The 13,733-nt window shown below is 43.6% G+C and overlaps 1 long non-coding RNA gene across 3 annotated transcripts in view; it reads left to right on the top strand.

Moving 5' to 3' along the window:
- LOC137384980 (uncharacterized) overlaps positions 1-13,317 on the top strand; it is an 88,394-nt gene extending 75,077 nt beyond the window's left edge. Inside the window, exons 2-7 of one of the 3 annotated variants that reach the window (XR_010977708.1) lie at positions 831-924; positions 3,427-3,597; positions 4,186-4,322; positions 5,264-5,448; positions 11,160-11,364; positions 13,020-13,317. This is a non-coding gene — a long non-coding RNA (uncharacterized lncRNA). Of the gene's footprint in view, positions 1-830; positions 925-3,414; positions 3,598-4,185; positions 4,323-5,263; positions 5,449-11,159; positions 11,365-13,019 lie in introns of all 3 variants that reach the window. The other 2 variants (XR_010977709.1, XR_010977707.1) reach the window with 2 other exon arrangements.
- Positions 13,318-13,733: the final 416 nt, after the last annotated feature.

The raw sequence follows: 13,733 nt of genomic DNA, 5'->3' as shown, positions 1-13,733 counted from the left end.
GAATACAATTCTGCTGATGGCCCGCAGCACCTCATGGAATCCCAGGTTTGAACTGCTAGATCTGTTCTGAGTCTATCCCATTTGGAATGGTGGTAGTGTCACACAACACGATGAGGGGTATTCTCACTGTGAAGTCGGGCTTCGTCTCCACAGGGACTGTGCAGTGGTCACTCCTACCAATACTGTCATGTACAGATGCAACTGTGACAGGTAGATTGGTGAGGGTGAGGTCAAGTATGTTTTTCCCTCTTATTGGTTATGTCATCAGATGCCGCAGGCCCAGCCTAGCAGATATGTCCTTCAGGACTCAGCCAGTTCAGTGAGTAGTGGTAATACAAAGCCACTCTTGGTGATGGACATTGAAGTCCCCTACCCAGAGTACATTCTGTGCCCTAGCTACCCTCAGTGTTTCTTCCAAGTCATGTTCAACAAGGAGGAGCACTGAGGGAGGGTGGTAAGTGGTAATCAGCAGGTTTGACCAAATACCATGAAACCTTATGAGGTCCGGAGTCAATGTTGAGGGGCCACTCCCTCCCAACTGTATACCACTGTGCTGCCACCTCTGCAGGTGGAACAAGGTATACCCAGGGATGGTGATGAAGGAGTTTGGGACATTGGCTGATTCGGTGGGTATGATTCGGTGAATATGACTGTCAAGCTTTGCTTGACTAGTCTGTGAAACAATCCTCCCAGCTTTGGCACACATCCCCAGATGTTAGTGAGGAGAAATTTTCAGGGTCAACAGGGCAGGGTGTGCCTTTGTCATTTCCAGTGCCTAAATCAATGCAGAGTGGTCCATCTGGTTTTATTCTTTTTTGTCTTTTCTGTAGTGGTTTGGTACAACTGAATAGCTTGCTCGGCCATTTCAGAGAGCACTTAAGAGTCAACTGCTGTGGATCTGGAGTCACATGTAGGCCAGACCAGGTAAGGACGGCAAATTTCCTTCCCTAAAGGACATTAGTGAACCAGATAGGCTTTTCCGACAATACAGTAGTTTCATGATCTCATTCCTGAGACAAGCTTTTAATTCCAGATATATTAATGAACTGAATTTAAATTCTACAGCTGCCATGGTGAGATTTGAACTCATGTCTCTGGAGCATTTGTCTGGGCCTCCGGATTACTAGTTTTGTCACATTACCGCTAGGCTACTGTCCCTATTCAAATCTGTCCATGGCCTCACCACTCCCCATCTCTGTAATCTCCTACAGCCCTACAACCCTCTGAGATCTCTGTGCTCCTCCAACTCTGGCCTCTTGAGCATCCCCAATTTTAGCTGCCTAGGCCCTAAGCTCTGGAATTCCCTCCCTAAACCTCTCTGCCTTTCTACCTCCTTTAGGACGCCCCTTAAAACAATGTCTTTGTCCAAGCTTTTAGTCATTTGCCCTACTATCTCCTTACATGGCTCAGTATTAAATTTTGTTTTATAATGCAAAGCACCTTGGTGCGTTTTACTACGTTAAAGCAGCTGTATAAACACAAGCTGTTGTTATTGGCAGCAAGCGGTGGTGCAGAATCCTTGAAGTCAGGAGAAAATATGTCAGCACGTGCCTGTAGACTTTATTAACTTTAAAGAACTCTAGAAACTAGCAAACACTTCTACAATCGCAGTAACGGCCAGTAGAAATCAATCAGCAACTATCCTGTATGTAGTTGATGATCTCTTTAAATAATGCTGGTGGTGGGGGGTTGGGGGAGGGGTTTCTCCCGCTGCTGAACACATGTTCAGCTGTACGTGTTTAAGAGAAGGTGTCAGCTGGAATGCTGAGCTTCAAAATTGCAGGACTGGCACCAAAGCTGTGTTGCCCATCCTCACCAAAATGGTGTTTGGTGCACCTTGTACCAGAAATGTGCATACGTGCCGTGGATGCCATATTGGAGCCACATTGTGCCGAATTTTGTACTCAGACGCTATGTTCAGTTACACAAATAACAGCCACTTCTTTTCAAATGTGTTCAGCAGTTACTTTAACTTGAGTGATGTCCCAATAATTGGGATAATTTAAAGAAAAAAGCAGAGATTTGTGTTGAGGGTTGGTGAGGTTGCTAGTTGGTCTGGACATCTCTGGAGAATATTAGCTCCTGTAGTACGAAAAAAGATTTAAAAAACATTGTGTATATAAAACTATTTTACCGAAAGAACTGCTCAGCATTAAATTGTAAGCTTTTATCATTTTCATTTTGAGGAGAATGAAGAAATCTACTGCAAGCAAATACATGTTATATCACTGTTAATCATTCCTTGGTCCATCTTGTGTGGAAAAATTAACTTAGAAATTTAAACTTAAAACAAGGTTTGAATTTGTGATACTTTATCACTCACTGAATGGAGAGAGAGAGAAAGAGAGATACTATGGCAGCTAATTCCAACAGAAGCTCTTAACAGTTTATCTTTCTTCTAAAAGTTTATCTACTTATCAAAGCTGGTCAATAAAGTCTTGATAGTACAGTGAGTTAAGGAAAAATTTTAAGGACCTCACCAGTACTTCTAAGATAATGACACCCTTTCACATTCTCTCTCACTGTCCGTACACGGAATTGAGAGTCACCTGTGAGCATGACCTAGGATATGAAAACTGGAAAATTTACCGTAAAGGTAGAAGCTGGAAAATCTACAATAAGGGTAGAAAAGACATCAAAACAACTGGAAACAGCTTACTGTCATGACAGTTTTTTTTAAAGTTTGTAAATCCGATATAGACAACTACAGACCCATTGATCTTACTTTAATACCAGATCAAATACTGGGATCAATTATCAAAGTAAATGAGAGAATTTACCGATACAATAATAACCTTACAACAGGGAACATAGTTTCAGGAAGGGAAGATTCTGCCACGCAAACATTCTTGATCTTTTCTTTAACGAAAGAAGTGACACGCCAAGCAACAGTGGAAAGCATCACACCTAGTCTTCCTTTGACAAAGCTCTACACTTAGCATTAATAGTTAAATTTGAAGCAGCAGGAGTCAGGGTGAAATTTGAGGATCAGTAAGAAAATGGCTGAAAAGTAGAAGAAATTTCACAGCGCTTTACCTTGCTATGTTTAGTCACCAGTTTCAGTAGATTAAGACATTGGGCCAGATTTTACGTTGAAGCCGCAGGTCCTGTCATCGGGACTGGAAGTGGGTGCAGCTTCCGTCAGGGCCATGAGCATGCAAACGGTGGCCAGCCAATTAAGTTGAATGAGATGTGGCGGCAGTCCAATACAGTGGACGGTGGCGGGGCAGAGGCAGAGATGAAGGTGTCAGCTAACGCCATGGAAGGTGTTAGCGCCATATTTAAAGGGCTACCAGCCCTGCATTCAATGTTTGCTAGTCAAGAAAAAGGATTTCTTTAGGGGAGAAAGGCTGCAGAATAATGGCAAAAGGAAGACCCCGGATGCACCCACGCTTTATTGATGCCTCCCTCCAGGTTCTCTTACAGGCTGCCAGGGAAAGACAGGGGATACTATTCCCCAGGGACGGGAGGAAAGCTGGGCACCTGAGCAAGCAAGCCTGGCTGCAGATAGCGGAGGAGGTCAGCAGCTGTAGGGTCACTCTAAGGACCTAGACTCAGTACCGCAAGCAGTTTAATGGCCATACCTGGGCAGCAAAGGTGAGTACCTGATAAAGCCCTCACCTCTTGGGCCTTGCATTTTTCAGAGGAGGAGGGTGTGTTGGGTCGAGGGGGAGTGCACATCCAGATGTGGGCAAAGGGTCAAGGCATACAAAATAGCTGTCTGAGGCATGGCGAAAGGCAGCCTTTTGTCATTGGAGACCCTCACGAAGTCCCTGAAAGGAGCCACATGTCGGAGACATCTGTGTTTCCCCATTAGTAACAGCTGGACTACCACCAGCATATGCCTTGGGCTTGTCCCCGCTGGGTGACCAACATCATTCATCTTTGTGTCTGCAGGAGAAGACAGCACACAATCACAGAGAGTGAGCCAAGATCAGCGGTGGGCTTGTCACATCTCTATATCCTCAGTCCAATGGAGGAGGAGGCCATGGAGCTGGCATGGCCGCAGGATGGACAGTGCATTGCTGATGGAGAGATGGGGCACCTTCCCAAGCAGCAAATAAGGTCGTCATGGTGCACAAGGGTGCATTAGCAGCAATGGAGACGTGTTGCTCATGAGGCATCCGGTGCCTACAGGGGGAGGGGAGGTCCTTAACACTTCAATGCCTCTGTTCTGTCATGCAGGTCACATAGAACATCCCCAAGAGTCTCCGAGACTGTGGAAGAGACTGCCACCTCTGAGGGGGGAGGACAGAGCATCAGAGAGGGTATCGTCACTTCATACCCCCAAACCCTCCACCAGTACAGATTCTCTCACGTCGGTGAGTATGTGCTCTCAGTTAGATTCAGGCACACAATCTGGTGGATACAGCACAGACACACCTGAGCAACCGACGGAGGCAGTGACAGCCCAGGCCTCTGACAGTCGGAGGACTGTGGGAGGCCAGGCCCATGCTGAGCCCCAGGGTCATGACATGCCTCTGGTTTCAGCAGCATCACGGGAAATGTTGCAGCTGCAGTGAGAGGTCAGACAATATCTGGCAGAGATGCCAGAGGCTATATGCGCCCAGGCACGATGATGGAGGAGTCCTGCCAGGACTTGGGTGCTGCACTGTCTTTGACTAGTGCATGAGTGGCATCCTCCATTGAGAGATTGGCAGCTCTCCTGGAGAGCCACATCCAGCGGCGCACTCAGTGTCTGCAGGATGTTCGTGCAGACCTGCATAGCCTCATCTTGACCATGAGTTCAAGGCAGGAGTGGCAAGGCAAGGAGGGGTGGAGAACGGGGGTCCTGGAGTCATCACCAGGTCCTTCACCGTCTCTGGTCGGCACGGAGGCAGAAGTCTGCCATGCAAGGGAGGCGAATCGGCTACATCCCGCAGCGGGCGGCTCCTCGCAGGGTGCTTCTGTTGAGGGCAGGTGCCCCTCTGCCCTTCTGCCAGTGTTGCCAGATACTCCTTCATCCCTGCCGACAGAGGGTGATACTGCTTTTGTGCAGGAGGCCCTCAGCATGCCGGGGCCCTCCTTCAAGCCTCAGGCATCGAGAGGATGAGCACCAAGGTCAGCCCTAGCCAAGGTACAGCAAGGTCAGCAGTCTGCCTCCACTTCAGCTGATAGCACAGAAGGAACACCGTGTAGGAGTGCATGCAAAAGAACAAAGAAGAGCACCTAGAAACAGAGGGGATGCATGGGTGAATGCGTAGTGTTAATACAAGGGGTAGCATTTGCTTTCACAGATAATAAACATTATTTTTGATTACAGAAGATCTCCTTCCTCTTATTTATGACCTTTGATGCTTCATTTCAACCCTACCTCTGTCAAGGGGCTTGAGGCGAGGGATCATGCTGCGAGGTGTCAACTCTGAGCCTTGCCAGCTTAGTTCTACACACCTGGGCACTGAGCGAATGCTTCCTGAGGAAAGAAGACAACAACAGGGCCACATAAAGGTAAGTTGTTATTGGGCAACCTACAACTGGCAGTATGGATCAAAGGAAAAGCAAATGTATAAGGGTGTCGCGAGCCTCCCTTGCATGTATCTCATGGCATCTCTCCTGTTCTCCCTGGGATCCTTCAGCTGGCTATGCTTGGCCAGCTTCCTCTACCACGTCCTCATCGTCCGAGGAGGCAGCACACTCCTTGCTGATCTCATTGTTCAACGCCTACCCCCCTGTACCGCCAGGTTATGCTGTGCACAGCAAACCACCATGATATGCGAGACCCTCTCCAGGGTATACTAAAGGATTCCACCAGACTGACCTAGGCACCTGAATTTCATTTCAAGTAGACCAAAGGCCTGCTCTGTGGTCGCTCACATTGTGCTGTGGCAGGCGTTGTTCCTCTCCTCTGCATCTGTGTGTGGGTTCCTCACAGGTGTTGGTCGCCATGTCCTCAGTGGGTAGCCCTTGTCTCCAAAAATCCAACCATGAAGGGGCGTGGGAGGCCAGAAAAACTCTGGCAGTTGGGGCTGCCTTAAAATGCAGGCATCGTGACAACTTCCCGAGAAGTGTGCACAGACCTGCAGGATCCGTTTACAGTGGTCGCAGACCAGTTGTACATTGAGGAAGTGGAAGCCCTTCCTGTTGATGAAGGCCACTGGCTGGTGTCCCTGAGCCTTGATGGCCACATGCGTGCAGTCAATGACACCCTGCACCTGAGGGAATCCAGCAATGGCCCCAAACCTGAAGGCCCTCTCAGCTTGAGAGTTGGGATCCATGCGGAAGTGCACATAGTCACTGGCCCTCCTGAAAAAGGCATCAAGTAACTTCCTTAATGCACCGATGGATTGCTGACTGTGAAATCCCACACATTTCCCCACTGGATCCCTGGAATAATCTATTTGTGTAGACGTTCATTGATATGGTGACCTTCAGCACCACTGGCATTGGATTTCCGCCAAGTCCCCTGGGGCACAATTCATTCTGCATCACAGCTCTGCCGCACCTCCTCTTCAAAAGGGTCCCTGAAGCCTGGATGAATGAAGCCCATGATAGGTGGTCTTTCCCTGAGTTCAAGAGCTTCACTGCCAATGACTCCCCCCTTCCCCTCACCTGTCACCTCTGACCAGGTGGCACTTGCCCATTGCACCCCGCCCCCCACCACCCCTGGTCCCAGTATGGTGCCCCCGCAGTGCTGACACCTTTTCCCCACTCCTCAGACTATGCCCTCCCTTCTCCACTTTTCATGGCAGTTGATGCTGCCTGTCCTGATGGCTTCTCCTTCCAGCCAGCAATGAGCTGCCACCTCCATGTTGCCTCCGTCAACCATACGAGGCTCGGAAGCCTTGTGATTCCCGAGTGCTGTTATTAAAATTTAAAACAAAGAATAAAATGGCTGTCAATGAGCCTTTTAACTACCTTAATTGCATTCCTACCGCGACGATGTCTGCTCTCCGCCCTCCATGTTTGCCGCTATCCAGAAAATCAGGATGGGATGTCACGACGTTGTCTGTCATCTCCCATCCTGAGTTAATGCCCCTCCCCCACCGCCCCTCCCATCCCTGAAATCGCATACAATTCTGCCCATTGACTAGAGACTATGAAAATGCAAATTATATATGTTGTGACGGAAGGACTGGACTTGGTGTGCTGAGAAATCGTTTCTCATTTCATATGCTCTCATGGGGTGATCCTTCAAAAGACAGCTGAGAGTAGGAGCTTAACTAAAATAGATCAACTTTAATCAAACTTCCTGTAAGACAAATCTAATTAATAACTTGAAACTTCCAGGAATTCAGTTAAAAAATTTTAAATAATAATTCTATCCATCTTTTACACTTTCCTATAGTTAATGGAGCCTTCTTTTCATTCATTTATGGGATGTGGGAATCTCTGGCAAAACCAGCATTTATTGCCCATCCCTAATTGCCCTCAAGAAGGTGGTGGTGAGCTGCCTTCTTAACCCCCTGCATTCCTTTTATGTAGGTGCACCCACAGTGCTATTAGAAAGGGAGTTCCATGATTTTGACCCAGTGACAGTGATGGTATCATAAAATGTTGTAAGTGAGGTGACTGACAACAGATGACTCATCAAATATCCTGTTATCAGCAGAAGTTTCAAATAGGAAAACATTGCTCTCTCTGTCTGAACTAGTTCTGAACCAAGCAAAAGTCAATGGTTCCCAGATATGCATTTGTAATTCACTCTCTCTGTCAGCTTGAACAATATAAAGTGCAATTTTGGTTCTTGGTTAAAAATAAGTCAGCATCACTTCTGAATAAATTGAATGAGTGTTCAATATAGGAGGTATGATCAGTAAGTTCGCAGATGACACGAAAATTGGTGGTGTCATAAATAGTGAGGAGGAAAGCCTTAGATTACAGGACGATATAGATGGGTGGAGCAGTGGTAAATGGAATTTAATCCTGAGAAGTGTGAGGTGATGCATTTTGGGAGGACTAACAAGGCAAGGGAATATACAATGGGTGGTAGGACCCTAGGAAGTACAGAGGGTCAGAGGGACCTTGGTGTACTTGTTCATAGATCACTGAAGGCAGCAGCACAGGTAGATAAGATAGTTAGGAAGGCACATGGGATAATTGCCTTTATTAGCCGTGGCATAGAATATAAGAGCAGGGAGGTTATGATGGAGCTGTATAAAATGCTAGTTAGGCCACAGCTGGAGTACTGTGGACAGTTCTGGTCACCACACTATAGGAAGAATGTGATTGCACTGGAGAGGGTGCAGAGGAGATTCACCAGGATGTTGCCTGGGCTGGAGCATTTCAGCTATGAAGAGAGACTGAAAAGGCTAGGGTTGTTTTCCTTAGAGCAGAGAAGGCTGAAGGGAACTGATTGAGGTATACAAAATTATGAGGGGCACTGATAGGATAGATAGGAAGAAACTTTTTCCCTTAGCGGAGGGGTCAATAACCAGGGGGCATAGATTTAAGGTAAGGAGCAGGAGGTTTAGAGGGGATTTGAGGGAAAAAAATTTCAGTCAGAGGGGATTTGGAATTTGGAACGCACTGCCCGAAGAAGTGGTAGAGGCAGTAACCCTCACAACATTTAAGAAGTATTGAGATGAGCACTTGAAATGCCATAGCATACAAGGCTATGGGCCAAGTGCTGCAAAATTGAATTAGAATAGTTAGGTGCTTGATGGCCGGCACAGACACGATGGGCCAAAGGGCCTGTTTCTGTGCTGTACAACTCTATGTCTCTATGACTCTATGAGTAGTAAAAGGAGATGAGTAATAAAGAATGTGTTGCAACTAATGTAAAATTCAAAATGTCAACTTGGGGAAGTAAGGTATAGCTGTCTGGCACTGAAGGCGAAAAGTTACAGGAAAATAATCTATATGTTCGTTTATCAGATCCGATTCTGTGGAAGGATATATTTTTTCCCCCCAAAAAATGCATTGTACATGCATAACGTGTAACATGTTTGGAAAATTCCTAGACGTTACATGAGAGCATATTTTAATAAATTGTAACACAGAAGGTATAATTCAGCTTTTGTTGCCTATGCCACTGCTTGCTCCCAATCACAACTATCTCAACTAATTCTATTTTCCTGCTCCTTTCCCTGTATCCTTTCATAATTTCCTTCAGATATTTTTTTAAATTCCATCTTTAATGTTGTGATTGCTTGGGCTTCAATGTTACTTGTGATGCATGAAAAAGTCTCCTAACTTTCTCCCTTATACTTTTTATACTAATTCTAAATGTATACCCCTATTAACACTTCAGCAACTAATGGAAATAATCTTTCGTGATATCCATAAATAGAGGCATTGGGTACAAAAAGCAGGGAAGTTATGCTGAACCTTTATAAAGCTCTGGGCAGGCCCCAACTGGAGTATTGTATCCAGTTCTGGTCACCACGTTTCAGGAAGGATGACAGGGTCATTGTGAGGGTGCAGAGGAGATTTACCGGAATGGTTCCGGGGTGGGGGATTTTAGTCACAAGGTTGGAAAAGCTGGGCTTGTTCTCCTTAGAACAAAGGAGGTTGAAGGGAGATTTAATAAAAGTGTACAACATTGTGACAGGCTTAGAAAAGTTAGACACAGAAAAACTGTTCCCATTAACAAATGGTACAAGGACTAGGGAACACAGTTTGAAAGTTTTGGGCAAAAGATGCAGGGAGAATGTTAGGAAGCAGTTTTTTATGCAGGTGGTAATGACCTGGAACTCGCTGCCCACAAAGGTGGTGGAACGGGAGACAATCAATGACTTCAAGAGGAAGTTAGATGACCACCTGAGAGAAATACACTATCAGGGCTACCAGGCAGTGGGACTGACTGCATAGCTCTGTGGAGAGCAGGCATGGACTCGATGGACCAAATGGCCTCCTTCTGTGCAGTAAATGACTTTATGACTCTATGACCCTCTCAACCTTAATAATTTTGAACACTTCTAGTGCATTCATATAAATTTTCTCCACTCCATTAAAATCAGCTCCTACTTATCAAGCATCTAATTATACCTACATTGTCCCATCTCCAATTTCATCCTAGTGAATCCAGAATGTTCCTTTTCCATGGCTGCAGTATTCTTTATAATGGGATTCCCAAATCTGCCATCAGTGCTCTCATGTTGCTCAACTGGTGTGTTGGACAGATTAACTAGCGATACAAAATGCCAAACTTTCTAAAATACACTACATCACAATGAACTGCATTTTCCACATAGCTGCTCACACTATTAACTTGTCTGTCCTACTGCAGTCTCCCACATTCTTCCTCAGTTTTACTTGCCTCCAAATTTGAGAGTATTAGACAATGTGATATTGTACCCTTTATTATTACGTCCAATCACAAGTATACAGACAACAAGCAAAGATTGAACACAAATCTCTGTGACTAGCTACATCTAGCCAATGAAAAATTTCCATTAAATCTCACTTGCTATTGTTCATTCAGCCCTCTATCCATGTAAGCACTTTTCCTTCAATACTGGCACTTCACTAAACCCTTTTTGAAATTCCAAATGCATCACATACATGGCATTCCCTTTGTCCATGCACTCAGTATTTTCTTCAAAAGTTTGATTAAATTAGTGAAGCAGAACCTGTGTTTTTCATATTCAAGTTGACCATCTTTGATTAAATGCTCAATAAGGTTTATCCTTTATCTCTAGCAGTTCATCTACTAATGACAGCTAACTGGCCCATAGTTAGCTGGCTTATATCTTTCTCATTTTTTGAAGAGGAGTGAAGCAGTCACCAGTGTCTAGTCCTTCAGTACAATTTTTGTTTCTAAAGAATCATTACTGCCTCCCCCAGTATTCTGGAGGATGGAATATCTGGAGCTGGTAACTGACCAACTTTAAGTCGCATTAAAAATAGAAAATGCTGGAAATACAGAGCAGATCCATCAGCAACTGGAAAAAGAAAAGGCAGGTTATAACGTCTTTGCTGTATACCAATCAGCAGACTGATTTGAAATGTCATAATGGCTGACCTGCTCTGCATTTACAGCATTTAATTTTGTATTTACAACATTTGCAAATCTTTCTTCTTAATTGAAGTAAAAGTAACCCTTTTATTACCTTTTCCAATATCTATGAGCTTCTTTAACAGCATAAATATTACTTTTCCATCATGGTATTCAAAAATGTTCAGTAATAAATTCCTTGCTGGTGCTGGTATTTAGTTTGAATGTCTCTTGTGTATATTTGCAAGTAGGAAACCTCACTTTCTTTTCTCTATAATTTCAGGTCGGAGACAACTATATCCAGGTTATGTGGTGAATGATTTTACTCTAATGCAGTAATGGTATTCTAGCATCCATGAATGTACAAGCAAATGAAACAATCTACATCCTAACATCACTACATCAATTACAAAGTCACTCAACAATTGGCAACCAGATACATCTAGATACGTAATAATTACTTCCCAATTGAAACAAGGCATATATCAGTAAGTAGTGTTACCTGAGCACAAAGTTTGAAAAAAAAATCTAATTTAATGTTATTTTAAAATACAGTTATATACATTTGTGGCATAAAAGAATTCATTTTTACACTGAGGAATATCTGAGCTAGAAGTAGGTTTTATCTTCAGTATTAGCTAAGCTGATTCAGGGTCTTTTGGTCTATTATTTGGAGGGTTCAATTGTTATTGAATTAGAGATATTAAATGATAGGTGTGAGAATAACCACCATAATCTATACATACAGGCTAAAGTTTCTTGTATTTTTGTTCATTGTGCCAATGCTCAAAGTATGACTAGGTACGCACAGAAATATAAATAAACCAGAAACCAGTTTGCCTTTGGGCGGTAATGTTTCAGTACAGAAGTTGTGAGAAGAGGCTTTGTTCATTTTGGTTAAGTAGTCACACCTCAAAATTACTGTGTTGTATTATTGTGTGAAAATGGAGAAAGGTCCTTAGCTCCATATCGTCAGATGGCAAACATTCTCCAAGGCATTTTTCAAAAAAATGTGTTTGTCACATTTGATCACTGTGCATTATTGCAATAAGTCACAAGTGGTAAGAGAGCACACATCCAGTCAGGCATTCTTTTCTTCATTTGAATGTTATCTTCACAAGATCAGTGATGTGGCAACTGAGGGCAAGAAGGACATGGAAATCAATGTAAGATCAGAGAAAGTGTGTGTTTTTTATGTATATTGTAATGCAAGAAGATGGTAAGCATAATATAGAATTTTTAACTTTCTTCCTCTCACGTTTTAAAGCTGACTGATCTATTACAAGATCACATACCGTTGCCCCAGACAATCGGCCACTATATAGCAGGAAAATGCTTTGTCTCAGACAGAGTGATAGAGCTTTCCTCTGCAGTGGCCATACAATACCTGATTCAGGAGTGCTTGATGCTGAATATTAGTTATCAAAAACTGGAAAGTTGTTTTTGCACGTGCACTGACATTCCTCCTGCTAAGCATGACTGAGACAATACAGCACAGACAAATAGAAACGGTTTCCTCTGGCAGGAGGCTCAATAACCAGAGATTTAAGGAAATTGGCAAAACAACCAGAAGGGAGATGAGAGGGATTATTTTAAAACATAAATTTTCAAAAGGGAATTGAATATATACATAGAAAAATAAGAAGATTTATGGCATAGAAGGAGGCCTTTTGGTCCATCATGTCCATGCCAGTGGAAAAAGAGTTATTCCACTAATCCCAATTGCCAGCCCTTGGTCTGTATTCCTGTATGTTACGGCACCACAAGTGCATATCTCAGTGTTTTTTAAAAATGCAATGAGATTTTCTACCTCTACCACCCTTTCAGGCATATATTTGAAAAGGAAAATATTGCAGGGATATGGGGAAAGAACAGAGGAGTGGGACTAATTGGATAGTTGTTGTAAAGGGCCAGCACAGGCAAAGAGGGCCGAATGACCTCCTTCTGTGCGTATGATTCTATGATGCTATGATTATAAACAGGCAGCAAAGAGAATAGTCATATATCATTTGAAGGTATGGATTTTCACATAACTGTTGGTAGGGTATACTTGGTTGTAAAACACATGAAAATAGTCAACATATATATTATTTTGATTGGGTTACAAATGGCCTCAACTTTTTCCATTTTTCTCCCTATTCAGGTCATGCACATTCTGTGGGCTTGAGATCTGCTTCCAGGCTTCTGTCAATGCCAGTTTTCAGCAGAGTAATCTGAGACCTATTATATTATCTCAGCAATGAATCTCTCTCCACCCCTAAATCTGACAGAGAATGCTTGATGCTGACAGTGGATTTCCCAGAAAGAAAGTGCTCCATTTTCTAGCACTAACTTCCCTCAAAAACATATATAACAAAAGTCATAAATGTTTTTCACAAATAAAAATCTGCGTTTATTTTGAAAATAAACTTGTCGCTGCAATACAGCTATCACATTCCATATTTTCAGACAAATCATTGAGTACATGTGTTGGACTTCTCTAGTTTTGTAGCAGTATGTGTGGACTGTAAGCAGAGAAATTACAGCACAGAAAGAGATCTTTTGGGTCTTGGTGTCAGCTCCAAATTGGACCTATCCATTCAAATCCTGCTTTTTCCTCATACCTTCAAGACTTTTCTTCTTAAAGTGCATATCTAATTCCCTGTTAAATATTGTGAATAGCTTGACTTCATAGTCAGTTGTGGCACTGTATACGACACGCCTTGTGTGAAAAACAATTTCTCTAACCTCTCCCTTTATACTTGTAGCGCTAATTGTAATTGCATGCCCTCTTATTACAAATTCAACAGCAGTGGGAATCCATCTTTCACCACCCGTTCAAGCCCTTCAAAAGCTGGCACTATTTAACTGGCTCCCT

Source organism: Heterodontus francisci, chromosome 27, assembly GCF_036365525.1.
Source record: "Heterodontus francisci isolate sHetFra1 chromosome 27, sHetFra1.hap1, whole genome shotgun sequence".
NCBI classification, from domain to species: Eukaryota; Metazoa; Chordata; class Chondrichthyes; order Heterodontiformes; family Heterodontidae; genus Heterodontus; species Heterodontus francisci.
The sequence above is the reverse complement of the archived record's forward strand: the minus strand, read 5'-3'. Positions and strand labels throughout refer to the sequence as shown.